The sequence below is a fragment of the Oncorhynchus nerka genome, linkage group LG5 (assembly GCF_034236695.1).
Source record: "Oncorhynchus nerka isolate Pitt River linkage group LG5, Oner_Uvic_2.0, whole genome shotgun sequence".
Taxonomy (NCBI): domain Eukaryota; kingdom Metazoa; phylum Chordata; class Actinopteri; order Salmoniformes; family Salmonidae; genus Oncorhynchus; species Oncorhynchus nerka.
Genome location: NC_088400.1, coordinates 61,583,674 through 61,606,657, shown reverse-complemented (window position 1 = coordinate 61,606,657; position 22,984 = coordinate 61,583,674). Strand labels below are relative to the sequence as shown.

The window sequence follows — 22,984 nt, the reverse complement described above, 5'->3', positions numbered from 1 at the left end:
TCCAGCTTCTGTTTGTGAGAAAATGCTCTGGTACTGTTTGTGGTCAAGGCGATATCGCTAACATGTGTTACAGAGTGGCTGTACAGGCACATAGGAACCTCAACAGGGATAGAAATGAGGATTGGACATCACATCATCCTCCTCCAGTGTCAGGCTGAGAAGTTGCAGAAAAGATCTAGCCAACAATAAAGATCCAGAAAACAGTCTGTCTTTCAATGACCTCCAATGCACCCTCAAAGCTGTGAAACTACAGGGGGGTACTGGAACAGTACTGGTACTATGACAACAGTAACTGACTACAGGTCAATCAGGACTGTGTATATCAAAAGACTGATCTTCCATGATAATACCAACAAAGGGGAGAAATGGGACCTCACCCAGGAACACCCACTTGATCTTACATGATAATACCAACAAAAGGGAGAAATGGGACCTCACCCAGGAACACCCACTTGATCTTACATGATAATACCAACAAAAGGGAGAAATGGGACCTCACCCAGGAACACCCACTTGATCTTACATGATAATACTAACAAAATACTAACAAAAGGAGAAATGGGACATCACCCAGGAACACCCACTTGATCTTAACCATGATAATACCAACAAAAGGGAGAAATGGGACCTCACCCAGGAACACCCACTTGATCTTACATGATAATACCAACAAAAGGGAGAAATGGGACCTCACCCAGGAACACCCACTTGATCTTACATGATAATACCAACAAAAGGGAGAAATGGGACCTCACCCAGGAACACCCACTTGATCTTACATGATAATACCAACAAAAGGGAGAAATGGACCTCACCCAGGAACACCCACTTGATCTTACATGATAATACCAACAAAAGGGAGAAATGGGACCTCACCCAGGAACACCCACTTGATCTTCCATGATAATACCAACAAAAGGGAGAAATGGGACCTCACCCAGGAACACCCACTTGATCTTACATGATAATACCAACAAAAGGGAGAAATGGACCTCACCCAGGAACACCCACTTGATCTTACATGATAATACTAACAAAAGGGAGAAATGGGACCTCACCCAGGAACACCCACTTGATCTTCCATGATAATACCAACAAAAGGGAGAAATGGGACCTCACCCAGGAACACCCACTTGATCTTCCATGATAATACCAACAAAAGGGAGAAATGGGACCTCACCCAGGAACACCCACTTGATCTTACATGATAATACCAACAAAAGGGAGAAATGGGACCTCACCCAGGAACACCCACTTGATCTTACATGATAATACCAACAAAAGGGAGAAATGGGACCTCACCCAGGAACACCCACTTGATCTTACATGATAATACCAACAAAAGGGAGAAATGGGACATCACCCAGGAACACCCACTTGATCTTCCATGATAATACCAACAAAAGGGAGAAATGGGACATCACCCAGGAACACCCACTTGATCTTACATGATAATACCAACAAAAGGGAGAAATGGGACATCACCCAGGAACACCCACTTGATCTTCCATGATAATACCAACAAAAGGGAGAAATGGGACATCACCCAGGAACACCCACTTGATCTTACATGATAATACCAACAAAAGGGAGAAATGGGACATCACCCAGGAACACCCACTTGATCTTCCATGATAATACCAACAAAAGGGAGAAATGGGACATCACCCAGGAACACCCACTTGATCTTACATGATAATACCAACAAAAGGGAGAAATGGGACCTCACCCAGGAACACCCATTTGATCTTACATGAGATGTTTCATACTATAGTTCTATTAGGTTTTAAGTTATGTGAATTCTCAGTTTGTATCGAGTCCTGGTCCTTGCTTACCTGGTCAAAGAGCTGTTTGCCAGTGGTGTTGGGCTGGATGGCAAACTCCAGCTCTGCATCCATGGTGGTCACCCGCACATTAATCTACAAAACAAGTTTGCATGTTATTTGCAAGTTTGCATGTACATTTCCATTCACTGTGTTGCTGTACTGCAGGCTGTCAACTTTTGACGCGAAACCGTCACCACTGTGTGCCATGGTCAGCGTTTCAGGAAGTGTCAGACGCAGCTTTAACACATTTAAAATGGCAGTGAGTCAGCCATTTTGGTGGAAATTAACAAACTAAATTTCAGTTTTAGTGCATTAGACTGAACCCTCTTCAAGGGAGCAACAAAAGGCCTTCCAGCAAGACAGAACTGAAGGAGCGTTGTCTGTGTGTGTGCGCATGGGCTAATGCAGTGCCTGCACAAGTGTGTGTGTGTGTGTCTTTTTGCACTCTCAGCACTGAGTGACTGCACCTCTTCCTACGGCCGCCTCCTCCTCCTCCCTGTGAGGCGGAGCAGAGGAGCGAGGCCAGCCATTGGCTGTTGCTGTTTGAGCTGCACTAGCCTGGCCTGGCACCAGACCTGACACACAGCTGATAGAACAGGCCTGACCGCGAGGGCATCCTCAGTGACTGACACACACCTCACTGGAGAGACAGGGGAAAATAAAATAGATACAGAGAGAGAAAGATGATGCAGAGTGGCGGCCAGATGCACTCCAATCGGGATAGTGTTACTACATTACTGTGTAGTTACAGTACCTTAGTCACCCACTGAGAAAAGCAGCTTCCCTTGCTCTCCCTTCTTCCTATCACGAATTACCCATGAAACCTCAGGACAGGCATACTACACGCACATTCTCTATCCCGGTTTACCCTAACACACAGTGCTGCACACACACGTCATTAATTATCCAGAAAACGTTCATATCCAGCACAGTACTGTGACTCTCACATAAATCACACTGTAGAGATTGTGCATCTGCCTCTGTCTCGCTAACATTAATTAGCCATGAAACCTCCTGTACGCTCGCTCTGCCCCACTAACTATTCACTATTCTCCTATGAAAGCACACCCTCTCCACCTGCATCCTTGTACAGCACGGGAAAAGGCAAGTAGACTATAGAGCTAGAACTATGACAAACGTCTTCCTATCTACCAAACATGCTAACAGATGTATATTGGGCAGACAAACAAGTCAAATTGTATTTGTTACATGCGGCAAATACAACTGGTGTATGCTTTACCTTGAAACGGTTGCTTACAAGCCCTTCAATGCTGCAGAGTTTAAAAAGAATACCACTAAAAAAAAGTAACAAGAATAAAATACACAAGAATGGAGCTATATATCCAGAGAGAACCAGCTCAATGTGGAGCTATATATCCAGAGAGAACCAGCTCAATGTGGAGCTATATATCCAGAGAGAACCAGCTCAATGTGGAGCTATATATCCAGAGAGAACCAGCTCAATGTGGAGCTATATATCCAGAGAGAACCAGCTCAATGTGGAGCTATATATCCAGAGAGAACCAGCTCAATGTGGTGCTATATATCCAGAGAGAACCAGCTCAATGTGGAGCTATATATCCAGAGAGAACCAGCTCAATGTGGAGCTATATATCCAGAAAGAACCAGCTCAATGTGGAGCTATATATCCAGAAAGAACCAGCTCAATGTGGAGCTATATATAGAGAGTACCAGATCAATGTGGAGCTATATACAGAAAGTACCAGTACCAGATCAATGTGGAGCTACAGTGGGGCAAAAAATCTTTAGTCAGCCACCAATTGTGCAAGTTCTCCCACTTAAAAAGATGAGGCCTGTAATTTTCATCATAGGTATGTTTGGCATTCAGGCCGAAGAGTTCAATCTTTGGCCTGAATCATCAGACCAGAGAATCTTGTTTCTCATGGTCTGAGAGTCTTTAGGTGCCTTTTAGCAAACTCAAAGCGGGCTGTCATGTGCCTTTTACTGAAGAGTGGCTTCCGTCTATGGTAGAGTGGCCAAAGGCCTGATTGGTGAAGTGCTGCAGGGATGGTTGTGCTTCTGGAAAGTTCTCCCATCTCCACATAGGAACACTAGAGCGCTGTCAGAGTGACCATCAGGACCATCAGGTTCTTGGTCACTACCCTGACCAAGGCCCTTCTACCCCGATTGCTCAGTTTGGCCAGGCAGTCAGCTCTAGGAAGAGTCTTGGTGGTTCCAAACTTCTTCCATTTAAGAATGATGAGGCCACTGTGTTATTGTGGACCTTCAATGCTGCAGAAATGTTTTGGTACCCTTCCCCAGATCTGTGCCTCGACACAATCCTGGCTCAGAGCTCTAGGGACAATTCCTTCGACCTCATGGCTTGGTTCTTGCTCTGACATGCACTGTCAATTGTGGGACCTTATATAGACAGGTGTGTGCCTTTCCAAATAATGTAAATCAATTGAATTTACCACAGGTGGACTCCAATCAAGTTGTAGAATCATCTCAAGGACGATCAATGGAAACAGGATGCACCTGAGCTCAATTTCGAGTCTCATAGCAAAGGGTCTGAATATTTTTTTTTCTATTTTATACATGTGCAAAAATGTCTAAAAACATGCTTTCACTGTCATTGTGGGGTATTGTGTGTAGATTGCTAAAGATTGTTTTACATTTTATTTTAGAATAAGGCTGTAACAAAATGGGAAAATTAATACTTTCCGAAGTCACTGTACATGCTTGATTTTCATATCAACATACTTCACTGTGGTCGTGTCGGTATGTGTGTGGTGTACACTCAGTTTATTAAGTATATCCCTCGTTCACAAAAATGGATAGAGTCACTTCGCTGTGGCTTGCTATATAAAGCAGGCAGACAGGCATCCAGTTACTGTTCAATTGAACATTAGATTGGGCAAAATGTGACCTAAGTGACTTTGAGCGTGGTATGCTCAGTACCAGGCGCTCCAGATCCAGTATCTCAGAAACGGCTGCCCTCTTGAGCTTTTTATGCACAACAGTGTCTAGGGTTTACCGAGAATGACGCAACAAAATTTTTTGTATCCAGTAAGTGGCATTCCTGTGGGCGAAAACACCTCATTGATGAGGTTGAAGGAGAATGGCAAGAATCGTGCACGCTAACAGGCAGGCCACAACCAGGCAAATAACGGTGCAGTACAGCAGTGGTGTGCAGAACGGCATCTCGGAACGCACAACTCATTGATCCTTGTCACAGATGAGCTATTGCAGCAGATGACCACACCAGGCTCCACTACCATCAGCTAAGAAAAAAAAGTGGCTGAAGTGGGCATGAGCTCACCAACACTGGAAAATTGAGGACTTGTAAACCTTTGCCTGGTCCGACGAATCCCAGTTCCTGTTGTGTCATGTTGATATCAGGGGCGGCAGGTAGCCTAGTAATGTTTTCCTGACACACGTTAGGGCCTTTAATATCAGTTCAGCAACAAACGCTTCCTCTTTCCTCTTAGTCCACGATCAGCTCCTTAGTCTCAATGACATTGAGGGAGAGGTTGTTGTCCTGGCACCACACTGCTAAGTCTCTGACGTCCTCCCTATAGGCTGTCTCATCACCGTCGGTGATCAGTCCTACCACCGTTGTGTCGTTAGCCTATCCCCGTGTTGAGGGTCAGCGCAGCGTTGGTGTTGTTACCTACCCTCACCACCTGGGGCCAACCCGCCAGGAAGTCCAGGATCCAGTTGCAGAGGGAGGTGTTCAGTCCCCGTGTCCCTAGCTTGGTGTTGAGCTTGGAGGGGACTATGGTGTTGAACGCTGAGATGTAGTCTATAAAACAGCACTCACATAGTTGCTACAGGGCAATAATCATTTAGGCAGGTTACATTGGACATCTTGGGAACAGGGACAATGGTGATCAGCTTGAAACATGTTGGGACAAGGAGAGATTGAAAATGTCCATAAAAACACTTGCCAGCTGGTCTGCGCATGCTTTGAGAACACGCCCTGGTATTCAGTCTGACTGTTAACCTTTTGAAACGATTTGCTCACATCGGCCTCAGAGTGAGATCACACAGTCATCCGGAAAAACAGGGGCATTCATGCAAGACCGTGTTATATTCATCGAAGCGAGCATAAAAGGCATTTAGACTTCCAAATCCCTGCTTTAATGCCTGTCCTAAGCAACCTATAAAAGTACTAGCAAGTTCAACTTCCTCTCATGGTGGGTGACCTCCTGGGTTAAGGTTACTTGAGGCGTTTCCTCTAAGGAACTCCAGGCAGGTCCCCTCCCTCAATTAGCTGTCAGTCAGGGGATGTGATTAGAAGGGATTATGTACACCAATAAACCAAACAACCACCACAAGGCCCCCATTAAGTAACAAGTCTTTCCTAACCTTTTCACACGAGTTCCAAATATCAAATCAAAGTTTATTTCTCACGTGCGTCGAACAGAACATGCAGACCTTCCAGTGAAATGCTTACTTACAGGCTCTAACCAATAGTGCAAAAAAAGGCATTAGGTGAACAAAAGGTAAGTAAAGAAATAAAACGATGAAAAATAACAGTAGCGAGGCTATAAAAGTAGCGAGGCTACATACAGACACCGGTTAGTCAGGCTGATTGAGATAGTATGTAAATGTAAATATGGTTAAAGTGACTATGCATATATGATGAACAGAGAGTAGCAGAAGTGTAAAAGAGGGGTTGGCGGGTGGTGGGACACAATGCAGATAGCCCGATTAGCCAATGTGTGGGAGCACTGGTTGGAGCACTGGTTGGTCGGGCCAATTGAGGTAGTATGCCATTTGATTACCTGTTCAGGAGTCTTATGGCTTGGGGGTAAAAACTGTTGAGAAGCCTTTTTGTCCTAGACTTGGCACTCCGGTACCGCTTGCCATGCGGTAGAAGAGAGAACAGTCTATGACTTGGGTGGCAGGAGTCTAACACTTTTTAGGGCCTTCCTCTGACACCACCTTGTGTAGAGGTCCTGGATGGCAGGCAGCTTAGCCCCAGTGATGTATTGGGCAGTACGCACTACCCTCTGTCGTGCCTTGAGGTCGGGGGCCAAGCAATTGCCGTACCAGGATGTGATGCAACCAGTCGGGATGCTTGATGTTGCAGCTGTAGAACCTTTTGAGGATCTCAGGACCCATGCCAAATCTTTTTAGCTTCCTGAGGGGGAATAGGCTTTGCCGTGCCCTCTTCACAACTGTCTTGGTGTGTTTGTACCATTCTAGTTTGTTGTTGATGTGGACACCAAGGAACTTGAAGCTCTGAACCTGCTCCACTACAGCCCCATCGTTGAGAATAGGGGCATGCTCGGCCCTCCTTTTCCTGTAGACCACAAACATCTGCTTGGTCTTGGTTACGTTGAGGGATAGGTCGTTATTCTGGCACCACCCGGCCAGGTCTCTGACCTCCTCCCTATAGGCAGTCTCGTCGTTGTCGGTGATCAGGCCTCCCACTGTTGTGTCGTCTGCAACTTTAATGATGGTGTTGGAGTCGTGCCTGGCCATGCAGTCGTGGGTGAACCGGGAGTACAGGAGGGGACTGAGCACGCACGTGGCAGATGTGTTGCTACCCATCCCACCCCCTGGGGGCAGCCCGTCAGGAAGTCCAGGATTCAGTTGCAGAGGGAGGTGTTTAGTCCCAGGATCCTTAGCTTAGTGATGAGCTGAGGGTACTATGGTGTTGAACGCGGAGCTGTTGTCAATGAATAGCATTCTCACATAAGTGTTCCTTTTGTAAAGGTGGAAAAGGGCAGTGTGGAGTGCAATAGAGATTGCATCATATGTGGATCTGTTTGGGTGGTATGCAAATTGGAGTGGGTCTAGGGCTTCTGGGATAATGGTGTTGATGTGAGCCATTACCAGCCTTCAAAGCACTTCATGGCTACGGATGTGAGTGCTACGCGTCTGTAGTCATTTAGGCAGGTTGCCTTTGTGTTCTTGGGCACAGGGACTATGGTGGTCTGCTTGAAACATGTTGGTATTACAGACTCGGACATGTTTAAAATGTCAGTGAAGACACCTGCCAGTTGGTCAGCACATCTCCGGAGCACATGTCCTGGTAATCCGTCTGGCCCCGCAGCCTTGTGTATGTTGACCTGTTTAAAGGTCTTACTCACGTCGGCTATGGAGAGCATGATTACACAGTCATCAGAACATCTGATGCTCTCATGCATGCCTCAGTGTTGCTTGCCTCGAAGCGAGCATAAAAGTGATTTAGCTCATCTGGTAGGCTCTTGTCATTGGGCAGCTTGCGGCTGTGCTTCCCTTTGTAGTCTGTAATAGTTTGCAAGCCCTGCCACATAAGATGAGTGTTGGAGCCGGTGTAGTATGATTCAATCTTAGCCCTGTATTGACGCTTTGCCTGTTTGATGGTTCATCGCAGGATTTCTTGTAAGCTTCCGGGTTAGAGTCCAGCACCTTGAACGCGGCAGCTCTACCCTTTAGCTCAGTGCGAATGTTGCCTGTAATCCATGGCTTCTGGTTGGGGTATGTACATATGGTCACTGTGGGGACGACATCCTCAATGCACTTACTGATAAAGCCAGTGACTGATGTGGTGTACTCCTCAATGCCATCGGAAGATTCCCGGAACATTTTCCAGTCTGTGATAGCAAAACAGTCCTGTAGTTTAGCATCTGCTTCATCTGACCACTTTTTTATAGACAGAGTCACTGGTGCTTCCTGCTTGAATTTTTGCTTGTAAGCTGGAATCAGGAGGATAGAGTTGTTTTTGGATGTACCAAATGGAGGGCGAGGGAGAGCTTTGTACGCGTCTCTGTGTGTGGAGTACAGGTGATCTACAATTTGTTTACCGCTGGTTGCACATTTAACATGTTGATAGAAATTTGGTAGAACTGATTTGAATTTTCCCCGCATTGGCCACTAGGAGCGCCGCCTCAGTGTGTGGTTTCCTGTTTGCTTATTTCATTATACAGCTGAGTGCGGTCATTGTGCCAGCATCTGTCTGTGGTGGTAAATAAACAGCCACGAAAAGTATAGCTTAAAACTCTAGGCAAGTAATTTATCACAATATACTCAGGCGAGCAAAATTTAGAGTTGGATGAAAATCTCAAACCGTCGCCCCTGCGTGAGTTTATTCACGTGCGTGATGTCAGAATGCTCTCACTGTTCCAAAATTGATTGTTGTGATACACAACAGGACTTACACGCGCTGCCCTCAAACCAAGGCAAGCTGCCTGCAAATTACTTTTAAGATGTTTCAGTTTCTTAATTTCAAATGATATTCTAACAAGTTTTTCCACCTCCTCGTTAATTCACATAAGTAGCAGCCCATTTCGCTGTTGCGGACAATTTATGTTTGAGGCTTTACTGAGTCGAACAAACTTCTCTCTTCAACGAGAGCCCAAGCACTTCCCCAGATCAAGTATGAAGGCATTGCACATCTAGTCCGAACAGGTCTTGCACAACGTTTTCCCCCAGCACCCGCATTGCTTTCATGGTTGTTTTCCTTACAAATTGGACTTTAGACATGTGTGCATTCCTATCAAAGTAAGTTTCTATTTTCTGTATGGCGTGTTGTCCTTTCTGCTGTAGCACACCGTATGCATGTATGTATGGATCCTAATGTATTTACTGTTTTATTCATTTTTTCAAGTACTGGTGGCAAATCCTGCTTTCTGAATTATTGCAGAGATTGTAATGGACATGTGTGTAAAATACTTTATTGAACGTTGCACTGATTATGATGAGCTAATGCTAAGCTATTTGCCGGCTATGTTTCTTGACGTCATACAATGCATTCTGGTTGTCATGTAAGCATCTGTCACACCAAAGACGTTATAACAAGGGATAGTTCACTCGACTGATTTATGGGGCTTTCAAGACAACTGAACTCTGACAAATACTAGATAAAATCATGACGTCAATGATCTTCAGGTCAGAAAGTCAGAGCTCTAGAAAGAGGAACGAGTTCCCGAGTTAAAATTCAGAGTTGGATGACAGTGCAAAACAATTTCCCCTAGTAAGAGCCCCCCCCCCCCCCCCAGAGTTCCCATTTGTCTTGAACGTACCTAAGTCAGATTTCTCAGTTGTTTTGAACACTCCGATTGTAACTTTGGTACCTCAGGGTTGCCATCTCAGACCCACCTTTTCCAGGAGTTTGATTCTGTGTATAAACTTCTGTGTTTGCCCCCCATTTATTGATGAATCCCCCATCATAGTATTATTTCCTGCATCATATCCCCCCTCGATACCTTCACCCATTTTTACCCCCCATGGGCTTGAAAACCCCCCTAAAATGGTTTAATCCCTGTTTAGCTTTCGTGCTACGGTTAGTCTTTGCACTAGGCTTGTATTTGGTGTGATGATCTGTGAGGTGAAAACATTTTACTTGCTTTGTGATTTGTCAAAAACGGTAAACGACTTGTCAAGTCATGTGCTCTGGTTCTTGTATACACTAACAAGTACATCAACAATTTGTAATATGCTGAAAAGTGGCTAAACTAACAGAAGCTAAATTCTTTGATGGTGGCCATGTTTTCTTTGATGCGCCGAAAACTCCCCAATCCCAGAATGCTGTTCACTATAAGACGCAAATAAACAAAGTCAAAGATGGCTGCGCTTATTGCCTAAAAAATATGAACTTGGTTTAGCTGACACGCGTCTCTTCTCTAAACAATATTACATTTATCCCTTGTGGTACATGGTAAAAATGTCTAGCTGTTAACGTTTGTTTAGTTTTTTTGTCATGGTTTATGGAATGAGTTTAGCTGTGGATGTGTTCCGTGCTGTTTGGATGATGGAAGTTCGCATTTATCTTTTACAATAAAAGGTAAAATTTGTTGCTACTGTTTCAAACACATTTGTGATCATACGCTGCAGGCACCACTCAACAATGATCACAAATACATGATCGTACTCGTTAAAGGGTTAAAAGTAACAAGTCTTTCCTAAAGAACTAATCAACAGTGATAAACTGACTCGGACAGACCATGCCTTTGTCTCGTTACAAAATGAAGTAGCAACATGCAGTGTCGGCAGGACAAACGGACGCCTTGTTGGGTATCAGAGTGACAAAGCTGTTATGGGGAGTCAAGTGCTTAACTTGTGTTTCCGACAGAAGTCTTGTATGTCCCTTTCCTGGTGTTTGTGTGGGGGCTGCCTGCCAACAGCAATCAGCTGTGAAAGTGCTGACCTTTGTTAGACTTCACCCTGTGTGTGTGCGCGCGTCTGCCTGCCTGTCTGTATCTCTGTATGTGTGTGTGTGTGCGAGCGCTTGCGTGTGTGTATGCCTGCATATATGTATCTGAGCCAAAAACACAACTAGCCCACGGTGTGAAGGAGAAGAGAGTAGTCTAGCTATAGCCAGGCAGACAGACAGACGGCTCTCCATAATCCCTGGCTGTCCCGTGTGTGGACAGAAGGAAGGGGGAGGAGAGACAGCTAATCATGTCCTCTGAAAACACCACTGAACCAAGCCCCAGTTACTAATGACACCCCAAAATACAGTACATAAGGCAATGTGATACAACTGGTGGAAAAAAAAAAAGTACAGCAGCACTTTCTCTTGGAGATCGCATCGGTTCTGATTCTGGCCTAGAAGAAAACGGCACAAGAATCTAAGGAGGACTCATATAAGTCGATTGGGAGTGTGATCAGGTGTGTGTGTGTGAGGGACATGGTCAAAGGGATCTGTCTTTTGCCTCTAGCGGTCATGTTTCCCACCATCCATGTGACTGAGCCAGTAGGGCAGAGCTAAATGTGGACAGCCAAATGCCACAGAGGCCATGCATGAATAGAGTGGTGATAAAGGGAAGGCCTATTGGACCACACAGTTTGTGTATGAGAGAGAGTTCTAGAGAAGTTAGTCGAGACACTTTTCAGTCAGAATCTTTATCCTGTTGCTCGTCATGGTATGTTGACATACCAACATGTTGTTTAGAGGATGAGTCTTCTCTCAGACAACCCCCTCAGTAAATGTGCAGCTGTTTGTCCATAAGCTGTTTACAAAGGCTTTGCTGAGAGGAGAGGCGGCCTCGCACAAGCGTACACACACACACAGGGCTGCTCTCCTTTAGTCAGAGAGGAGTTGCTAATCTGGCCCGCTGGGCACTGAGCAGCTGTCTGTCCGGCTGATTAACCCCCTACTGGGGAGAGAGGGGAGGACCCCCACGTACACATGTACTCAGGATCAGGAGGCACTCCACTCAGACTCATAGAACAGGGGTGTGTTCAGTTCGCTTGAACGTTTGCTACGTTGCGGAACGGTTTGTAATGAACAGCACATTTTTCCAAAACGTTCTGGTATGTACTTTGACAGATACGTTTGCACCGTTCGGTGGGTGTGGCTTGAAGCAATGAGTGATATTTAAAAAGGGCAGCGGTGCATTTTGAACGCACAATCCAACCCCTCCCGGTTTTTCAACTGGTTGTTCGGCACAGCACCGTTTCAGTTCAATTAAACATTATATTTTTGTACTGAACGCAGCCCTGGACTGTGCAGCGCTGGGCAGGCTAGAACATTAACTAGGGTCCAGTCAGTTTGTTTGGACTTCAACAGGCAGGAGTGAGGATAATGGATGCTTCTCCAACTTTGTGTTGTTGGTTTATCTATGTGATATGGCAGAGCTCACTATGGCCTTGCAGAGCTTTCACTAGCAGACAGAAATAGAGCGGAAAACAAAGCTAGCCATCCCCCACTTACAGCCCCTCACCCTACTTCGACCCTTACCCTTCTTCCACAGGATGTTGACACAGCCCATTTATATGGGCCCAATTCACACCCAACCCCTTCTGCAGCAAACAAGTTTTTCTATTTTTTAAACAGGCACGTCCCTGCAGGGGCCCCTTCCTGTGGAGTCTTTCGGGTCAAACACCCCCCCCCCCCAGAGCGTGGCAGTTCTTGTGTCCAATGAATAATGCAGGTTATTCAGTATAGGCTACCCCAACCCCCCTGACCTCACACCGTTACCACTACCCCAGAGGTAGGCTACCAGCACAGCAAAACACAGGCCTGGCCTGGGGTACAAAACAAGCACGTGGCCTCTCAGCTCTACCTAGCAGCCTGCCATTCTGAGTTATGAGCCATTTGACTTCCCATAGCCATTTTGAACATATTAAAATGTTCCATCCTCAGAGCAATTTTAAAAACAGGTTAACTGACCCCATCATGAATTGAAGCTGGGTTAACCCAGAGTCTAAGACCCTTCTAAGCTGGGGGAGGGGTTCTAAGCTAACATATGGAATTGTTTTAAGATGGTCAAACTAATAATGATTTAGATACTTGATTTGGAATTGTAAGACCCCTTAAGGTATCCAAAAAAAATACAAGCTCTGTCAGGTTGGATGGGGAGCGTAGCTGCACAGCTATTTTCAAGTCCGGGCTCTGCCTGGGCCACTCAAGGACATTCATAGACTTGAACGGAAAAAACTCCTGCGTTGTCTTGGCTGTGTGCTTAGGGTTGTTGTACTGTTGGAAGGTGAACCTTCACCCCAGTTTGAAGGTTCACCCCTACCTTCACCCCACCCCTGCTCTGGAGCAGGTTTTCATCAAGGATCTCTGTACTTTGCTCCATTCATCTTTCCCGCGATCCTGACTAGTCTCCCAGTCCCTGCCCCTGAAAACATCCCCACAGCATGCCTCTGCCACCACGTTTCATCATAGGAATGGTGCCAGGTTTCCTCCAGATGTGACACTTGGCATTCAGGCCAAAGATTTCAATCTTGGTTTCATCAGACCAAAGAATCTTGTTTCTCATGATCAGGGTCCTTTAGGTGCCTTTTGGCAAACTCCAAACGGGCTGTCATGTGCCTTTTACTGAGGAGTGGCTTCTGTCTGGCCACTACCATAAAATGCCTGATTAGTGGAGTGCTGCAGAGCTGATTGACCTTCTGGAAGGTTCTCCCATCTCCACAGAGGACCTCTGGAGCTCTGTCAGAGTGACCATCGTCACCTCCCTGACCAAGGCCCTTCTCCCCCAATTGCTCAGTTTGGCAGGGGGGCCAGCTCTAGAAAGACTTGGTGGTTCCAAACTTCCCATTTAATGAGGCCTTGGGGACCTTCAATGCTGCAGAAATGTTTTGGTACCCGTCCCCAGATCTGTGCCTCGACACAATCCTGTCTCAGAGCTTTACGAACAATTCCTTCGACCTAACGGCTTGGTTTTTGCCGACATGCACCGCCAACTGTGGGACCTTATATGGAGAGGTGTATGCCTTTCCAAATCATGTCCAATCAATTGAATTTTCCACAGGTGGACTCCAATCAAGTTGTAGAAACATCTGAAGGATCAATTGAAACAGGATGAACTTTATTTCAATTTCAAGTCATAGCAAAGAATCTGAATACTTATGTAAATTACTTTTGTTTTTATTTTAATAAATTTGATAACATTTCGAGAAACCTGTATTCACTGTCATTATGGGGTATTATGTGTAGAATGATGAATGTTTTTTAGAATAATGCTATAATGTAAGAAAATGTCAAAAAGGTCAAGGAGGCTGAATACTTTCCAAATGCACTGTATGTTAATTAGATTGCCGTGGGGGCGTGGGAATTGTAGGCTAAGGATTAATGGATAAATTAAACCTATGGATATTTCAGATCAGAATTCAGCCACCCTGAATTCCCCTTGATAGTTTTTAAGAGCCGTTGAGTCGCCCCTGGGTGGCTGACAAACTCTGGGGGACATACTATTTTCTAGTGCTTTTGACAGTGACATTGTCCTTATAGAAAAGGATGCCTGGCCTGTTCCTGCTATGCGCTGTGGTGGGACGGTGCGCCGTGTTGGGACGGTGCGCCATGTTGGGACGGTGCGCTGATGACTCAGGAGACAGAGTCAGAGGATGACGACATCATTAGTGCATGTCTGCGCCTCTCTCCACTGCCATTCCCCCACCACCCCAGATTCCCAATATATCCACAAGGAGAGAGGAGTGTGTATAGCCAACTGCCATCTTAATCATTTGACAAGAGCCAAAACCAGCCCTCCTTAACTTCAGTCTCAGGCAAGAACAGTTCCCTTACCAGGGCTTCCAAAACGCTCCCCCCCCTACAGAGTTTTCCTCCAGGGACCGTAAACCAAACCCCTTATAACTAAGCATTAAATCAAAGCAGGAGTTATGCAACAGAACCACATGACTCATCTTCTAACTCCATGTCCCGACTTGCTTCTTAAGACATGAACAGAGGAACTAGGAGAAACAGTGAGAATGTTCAGTGGATATCCGACACCATGCACTGCATTGCATTGAACGTTTTGTTTTGGCGTTTCTTGTACAGCAGAGGGCCCTGGTATTCTTGCTGTCCAATTAGCTGGAAACAATAGCAGCAGTGTTGCAGAGCCTCTGGCCCTGTGTCTGTGCCTGAGATGGGCTGAGAGCCTGGGAGACAGACATGCACACAGGCCTACACTACATCACACCATGGGTCTTGGCAGGGAACCATCAAGGGCAAGGGTGACGCAGGGTGGGAGGTACAAGCACATACACACTTCCCGTACACTCAAGACACTAGTCTTACCCAGAGCATCTTAGACAGTCAATAGTCAGGTCAGTGCATGTGGCCCAAGTAGGAAGTCAAACCACATCCCTTGTATTGCCAGCAGTACAAACTAAGCTCCCATCGACTGGACAGGAAGCAGTCTAACCAATGAAGACCACAGATGGTTTAGAATGGGTTATCTCGTCCTTTCCACTGCATTACCATTCAGTTCATAGTTCCGTTTCTGAGGTCTTACCGGTTTCGGCATGTTTGTCTCCTCTCCTCCCTTCACGCGGCAGCTGAGAAGACAACTCACAGGACGTATAGCTTCCCTGTTTCACAGGACCTGGGAGACAGAAGATCAGTTCAGTTATGGGGACATTGTAGCAGATCTAATGCAGGTAGAACAGCTGATGCAACACATGGATGAGAGAGAAACCAGGGCAAAGGGGAACAGATGAAAGAGTGGAAAGGGAGTTTAGGACAGTGGGTAGAGAGGGTGACGATGATATTGTCACTGTGGTGTCAGGGTCACCAAAGGACAGAAATAAATAAATGACCATTTCTGAGTTTTCTGCACATGCTCAATAATTTGTCAAATATGAAATCCATATTTTTCTTTCATGGACAAATCATTTTGGGATTCCCTCCGGATATCATACATGATATGGCCGGATATTGAGTCATTAGATATCCTGAGATAGGCCTATGTGGACATCTTATTTTCTCTATATGATGACAAATACTGACAGTAGGCCTGCATAGTATATTTTCTTGGCACCAGCAATGCATATGCTGGTTCATAATCAGTATCCTGATATACTTTTTGATATGCTAAATAAGGACAATTTCTGATGCTTATTTGAATTTTGAGGACATGTTCAATAATTTTACATATATTAAATCCATATAATTCTTTGACACTTGGTGAACTTTTTGTATTCCATCTACGTTAAAGGCACACGCAAAACCGCAAGCTAAAAGCACTGTAACTGGTAGCCTAGCAACAAGAAGGTTAGCTAATGACGACGACGAAGACGAGGCCGAGGTGTTCAGAGTAAAGAAGTCCAACCACAGCAAGAAGATCGTGAAACAACTGAAGAAAGAATACAAGGAGGATCTGGAGAAGGTGTGCTATGTTAAACAAGAGCCCAACACCGGGTCACACCTGTAGTGTGTGTGTGCGCGCGCGCCATCGTATGTGGTTGCTCATCTTGTGTGTTATAAGGTGAAAATTTGCTATAAGAGCTCTGTAAATGACTTAAATGTAATGTAAATGTAATTAGGGGGGAGCGTAAAAGCTAACTGGTAGCCTAGCTAGCTAACAAATAACATTCTTCTATTCAGGGAATATATTTGCGTGTGTTTTGTATTACTGGTTAATATAAGATAGCTAACCAGCAACTTGGCTAGCTAGTTTGTACCAGTTTGTTTTCTTATCATGAATGAAGCAGGTACATAGCTACCTTGTTGGATGATTATGCGAAATGACAATATTTTCTTGCAATAGCGACACAATTTTGATGAATGATTTATGCATTGACAGTTTGGAGTGGATCACAGACCAACACTACCACCGTAGGGTCTGGACTGCCAGGGCCCGCCGCTGACGACCCAATCTGCACCCATCGCATCCATCGTCCTTAACAAACCGGGCTGGCAGGGGGATTGAGGGTGTGCAACTTATTTTCTGTTAAATAAATCAAATACATTTTTAGCAAAGATTGGCCTACGTTTGTATCTTTACAGAAAACAGGTGTTCTGATTGGAGCTCTGGATTTGCTATGCTGCATTTTTTAAAACAGAAGTAACATATTTCTTTGGATTTGGATTAAATCTGACAACATTTGCTTTTCCGTGCCTTGTAGCCTACTACTGAATATGGTGCTGTATGCTCAGATATGTCCCCTTCATGTGAAGAAGCACAATGATTTTTGGTGCCTGAACAGGTCAAATCATTTGGATGCTGGACATTGATCATGAGTCTGATTTAGTTCATTTTCGATCAGACATATGAGGATGAATATTACATATCATGTAAGGAGATCTATTGAAATGAATTATTTGGGGATAAGTACGGATCCATAAATGATCAGGTAATGACTACGGATATGATACATTTCTGAAAGTATGTGGATTAGTTCATGACTAAGCATAAAGGCTAAGATATGTCAGCATGTTGACGCATACCATTTCCTGAGTTAAAATGTTCTACAAATATGTAAGCGGGTGCACGCTCATCAGGGGCATGTCTTGAAGGGATCTCACCCCAGATATCTCCCTGGACTCATACAGTAGTAGGGAGATTTCTGAGGTCCGGATTGGATGCCTGTAGAAACTGTCCCATTAGGGAGAATATCCTATCTCAATATATTAAATGAAAGAAATAAGTTTCTGGAGCGTGTCTACTCCTTATATCTAATGAAATGTCAGATATCCGGATATATACTGTCATGACGTTGCCCTCTCAAAGAGAGATCGTAAATTCCTGGAGGAGATTATCTCCTCATGGCCACAGTATAGACAGAGTGAATTTTCATAGAGAACAAAGGAATTTCTTCCACCTCACAGAACTTGGAGGTCCGAACAACATGTATGTTCTGGAGAAGGTATAAAAGATCGGGGAAGAATCCAGCTACGAACTGGTCCGTTTGGTACAATTGTGTGGAACTCATGGGAGACAATACGGACACATTACCATAACACTGTTTATATAATAGCCTCAGATATGAGGTTTACATCTAATTGTTGTATAAGATGAATGAGTGAGGATGATACTGTTTGTAAAATTGTGTAATGTGATTTTGGACTGTTTAGTTAGTTAATAAATAAGTGGATTTAAGACAATTGATGTATGGATGACTCATAGTGAAGACGGTTTGTGCAGATAACCAACAATTTACAATGTTTGGAATGAGACTAACAGGAGGTCAAATAAATAATTCATTCATTCAGAAGACTATTGATCAGATATGAAAATATCTGAAAAGTTGTATTAGGAAAATTATTACTTTTTAATCTGAATTATTTTCCTTGGTGCCCCGACTTCCTAGTTAATTACAGTTACATGATTAATCAGTTTAATTGAGTAATACTAATTACAGAGAATCTTTGATAAAAACTAAAAGTCTTCATTTAATGATAGTAAAGACACGACAATACTGATAAAGACACCCCCTGATATTGACCCTTTTTGCCCAGTGCTGCTTTTCGACTAACACCAGTGTTAGGGCTTCTGCATGCATTCCATCCAAAACAGTTCTTGGATATATTATGACAACATTTTGTGACTTTTTGTTAGTTTTTTTTTTTCCCCCCCAAGTTGTTCATGCACAAACATTTTTCAAAACAAGCCGAAGTAGGCAGCCGAGGTCGAGGCCCCTTCGTAGGTGATTGGTCAACAGTAGGGATTATTCAATTAAGTGTATTGCCATTAAACAAGACGCAACTTGTTTTCATGCAAATGTTTTCACTTGAGAAATACTGCACCAAACATCCCTGGAAAAAAGTCCAAACGAATTACAGATTAATTGAGTAATTTTAGATTAATTCTAACTATTTTGAGGAAGCGTATATTGGCTACGGCATCTCAAGATGCACAAACAGTACTATTGATGCTTTTTTCTAGTTTTTGTATTAAAGGTATTGTAAGGGACTATGCGAGCACACTCGTTCGGTTCAACCAGCTGAGTTCGGGTAGGCGCCAGTCGAACTTAAGCATGAAGTGATAACGCCTTTACACTTAGTGTATACTGATGTTATTCAACTGGGAAATTGAGTTCTCATAGCTAGGGCTGACAATGGGAACTTGTGAAGAGCAGAATCAACAACCTCTGCATAATCTATACAGTTGCTTTGTGGAAATGTGTTAAAGTTCACAGTTAGCCATTGTGATGTAAGCGACAGCTTTGGCCCCATGTGAGAGCAGGTCAGCTGGAGCTATGGCTCACTGAGACAGGGGCGCTGGCCGTGTAGATGTAAACAGAAAAGCCTGAGCCTTTTGGGTAATGGAGGGATAAAATGGAGAGAAGTTAAATCTGCTTTATGTTTGGTTTGCTTGCCAATGACACTAACAATAACGAATATCACTATACTGGTATCGTCCCAGCCCTATCAGACTGTCAGTGATAAGTTGTAACATTGTTAGCACCTCTGATGCAATGCATTGAGTCATGGGCAAACACTCCCAATATTTGGTTCATTTCAAGTGCATATTCATTACCATTAATGACCCTCAACATGTTTCAAGTAGATGGTAAATTGAGTTAAGTTTAGTAAGATAGAGGGTTCAAGCACTTATGTACATTACAAAAATATGGTCATGCATAAAAAACGTTGGGTAGACCGGTGTTTATGGCACTGGGGTAACGTTACTAAAGTATTGGCGCCTGTAGAAAGTAACGGAATGATTTGTTCTAGACTGTAATTTATAGACCGTGATCGCGTCGAGCAAAATTGTTACAATCATTGCAACACTGGTTACACTAGTCACCGGCCCGCCTCCCATTGCAATAGATGACAACCGTCAAAACGCGCCAATGCTACATTTTAACAGGTTAACCCAACGAATGAAACGAAATTATACTTGCTAATAATGATGCACTATGACTAGGGAAAACTGGAATGATATTATAGGCTACGTTTCAGTTCTAAAAACACGAGGCAGTGCATGTCACACTAACAAAAACGTTTTTGCAAGCAAGATAAGTTAATTTAAGTTTTGAAATCTTCGCGAGACAGATGTGACCGCGTGTCCCATAGCATAATGTTGTGCTTTCATCTAAGTACAAACTCTTACTGCGCAAATAATAAAAGTAGCTTATCTTCCAAAAAACGGTTTTCAGAGATAGACATTTTATTTCTCTCACACATGTATCAGTATTAAGTTTGAAATGAAGGCCTGCCTTAGCCAACTTTTACAACACGCGGAGTACACAAAAATCGCCCCTTTTCCATCATCTTGCAGAAGCTCTTCAAAGGAGACAAACTCACCTCTGGTGAAGGACTACAGCTTCAAAGACCGACACAATTCGGAGTATTCAATGCTTTCAGGTTATCCACGCTGTAAACTAAACGAATATATTTAATGTACTCTTGTCACCTCCAATTTGCTCGTGAAGCCTGTTAGAACGGACATGAGTGAGAAAACCGTGCCATTGAGTAAGGCGATTTGTGAAGACATTCAATATGGCCGTCGGACTCGTCGAGGCCAGGCGTGGTTGATTTAATATGTGGGGGTACGCGCTCTGCTCTGCTCAGCAGCAGCGATGAGAACTCCCCCAACTTTAAAATAGAGTATTCTAACAGTGGCAGTGGGTGTACACTATACAGTCATAGTTGTGTATACACTCATTGGTATGTACACACAATATATCATACTAAATGGAGGGAGAAAATCAACATACCAAATCCTACGAATTGTTCTGAAGCCAGGTTGAACACACACACCTTAATATGAGTAAGACATGTACTTCTATCTCCCTTTATTCAATTTTCTTTCCTTTCACCTGTGGATCAAATATAGTCTATGAACTAGGAATGATAAATAGAATAATAACAAGGGGAAAGTCAGTGCACAAAGGGAAAAATTATCTATATTAGTTATATTACATCATAAAGAACATCAGTTTTGTCTCACAAATAAAGACTATGTCTGCTATGATGTATGTGAATATTTCTCTCATATCTGCTTTGTAAATCACGGAACCATTTAACATGAAGTTCTTGTTTTCGCAGAGTATCACACTAATAGTGGTGGGGAAAAGTACCCAATCATCATACTTGAGAAAATTACTCAAGTAAAAGTAACCCAGAAAAATTCTACTTGAGTAAAAGTCTAAAGCTATTTGGTTTAAAATATACTCATTTTAAATTCCTTATATTAAGCAAACCAGATGGCACCATAAAAAAAAAAAATCGGAAAGCCAGAGGCACACTCCAACATTCAGACATAATTTACAAACGAAGCATGTGTGTTGAGTGAGTCCGCATGGATGACCAGGGATTTATTGGTTTATACGTGCGTGAATTGGACCATTTTCCTGTCCTGATTAGCATTCAAAATGTAACGAGTACTTTTGGGTGTCAAGGAAAATGTATGGAGTAAAAAGTACAATATTTTCTTAAGGAATGTAGTGAAGTAAATGTAGTCAAAGATATAAATAGTAAAGTACAGATACCCCAAAAATCTACTTAAGTAGTACTTTAAAATATTTTGTAACTTAAGTACTTTACACCACTACACACAAATAACTCTCCCTCACTCAATAATCGTCCAAGGCCATGCAATGAATTCAAACACGAGAGTTACAAAATATGTACCAATTTATAATACTTATAATGTTTAGCTCTCTGAAGCTCTTTGTTTAAATTTCATCAGTTGGTTTTGTTATGCTATATTTGCTGTGAGCCTAAATAGCCAGCCTCTTGAAAAGTTACTAATTCCATGTTGCATTCCCTGCCATCCTGAGCCTTCTTAACTAACACATAACTTTGCATAGTACGTCATCTAGTGGACATAAACTGTTATTACAACAAGGAGACACGAAGAAGTGTGTCTTCAAAAACACTGGTTTAGACATTTCCTTGACCAAGCAATAAGACATAACTTGATGTTTCAGAGATTTCCTGTTTTGGGTGAGCAGCAATCAAAGCATTTTGTATTTCATCAACAGCGGAAGATTAGTAAGTGCTAGAACCAGTTAGAATTTTGGATCAGAATGTGCTTTATATCTTAGTTCTCAGAAATGATTTCTTAATTCTAAGTTTACTTCATTATTGGGTCAGCAACAGCATTTTCTTCTGACGTCCAATTTTGGGATGTTTACTCATTGACTTTCTTCTCACTTCCTCCTCACTTATGGTAAATCGTCTGTTCCTCAACCAAAAAGGAGAATGACACATTTCCTCTCTCTCTCTCCAAATCAAATCAAATCAAATGTATTTGTCACATACACATGGTTAGCAGATGTTAATGCGAGTGTAGCGAAATGCTTGTGCTTCTAGTTCCAACAATGCAGTAATAACCAACGAGTAATCTAACCTAACAATTCCAAAACTACTACCTTATACACACAAGTGTAAAGGGATAAATAATATGTACATAAAGATATATGAATGAGTGATGGTACAGAACGGCATAGGCAAGATGCAGTAGATGGTATCGAGTACAGTATATACATATGAGATGAGTAATGTATGGTATGTAGACAAAGTGGCATAGTTTAAAGTGGCTAGTGATACATGTATTACATAAAGATGCAGTAGATGATATAGGGTACAGTATATACATATACATATGGGATGAGTAATGTAGGGTATTATTATTATTATATTATATATACATTATATTAAGTAGCATTGTTTAAAGTGGCTAGTGATATATTTTACATCAATTTCCATCCATTCCCATTGTTAAAGTGGCTGGAGTTGAGTCAGTGTGTTGGCAGCAGCCACTCAATGTTAGTGGTGGCTGTTTAACAGTCTGATGGCCTTGAGATAGAAGCTGTTTTTCAGTCTCTCGGTCCCAGCTTTGATGCACCTGTACTGACCTCGCCTTCTGGATGATAGCGGGGTGAACAGGCAGTGGCTCGGGTGGTTGTTTAAGTCCCTTTAACTTGAACTGTGTCTCGTCTACCCAGTCACTCTGTGCTGTATCTGTGCTTACAAGTCAAAAAGTTATCGAAGACTAAGACTATTTTTTAAACAAAGGGTTAATATAGTGAAGTTTAAAGGCAGGGAAGTGCTCTTTGGAGCAGGGTGGTAGAAC

General features: G+C 43.3%; 1 pseudogene; it reads right to left on the bottom strand.

Moving 5' to 3' along the window:
- LOC115129782 (radixin-like) overlaps positions 1–20,443 on the bottom strand; it is a 29,810-nt pseudogene extending 9,367 nt beyond the window's left edge.
- Positions 20,444–22,984: the final 2,541 nt, after the last annotated feature.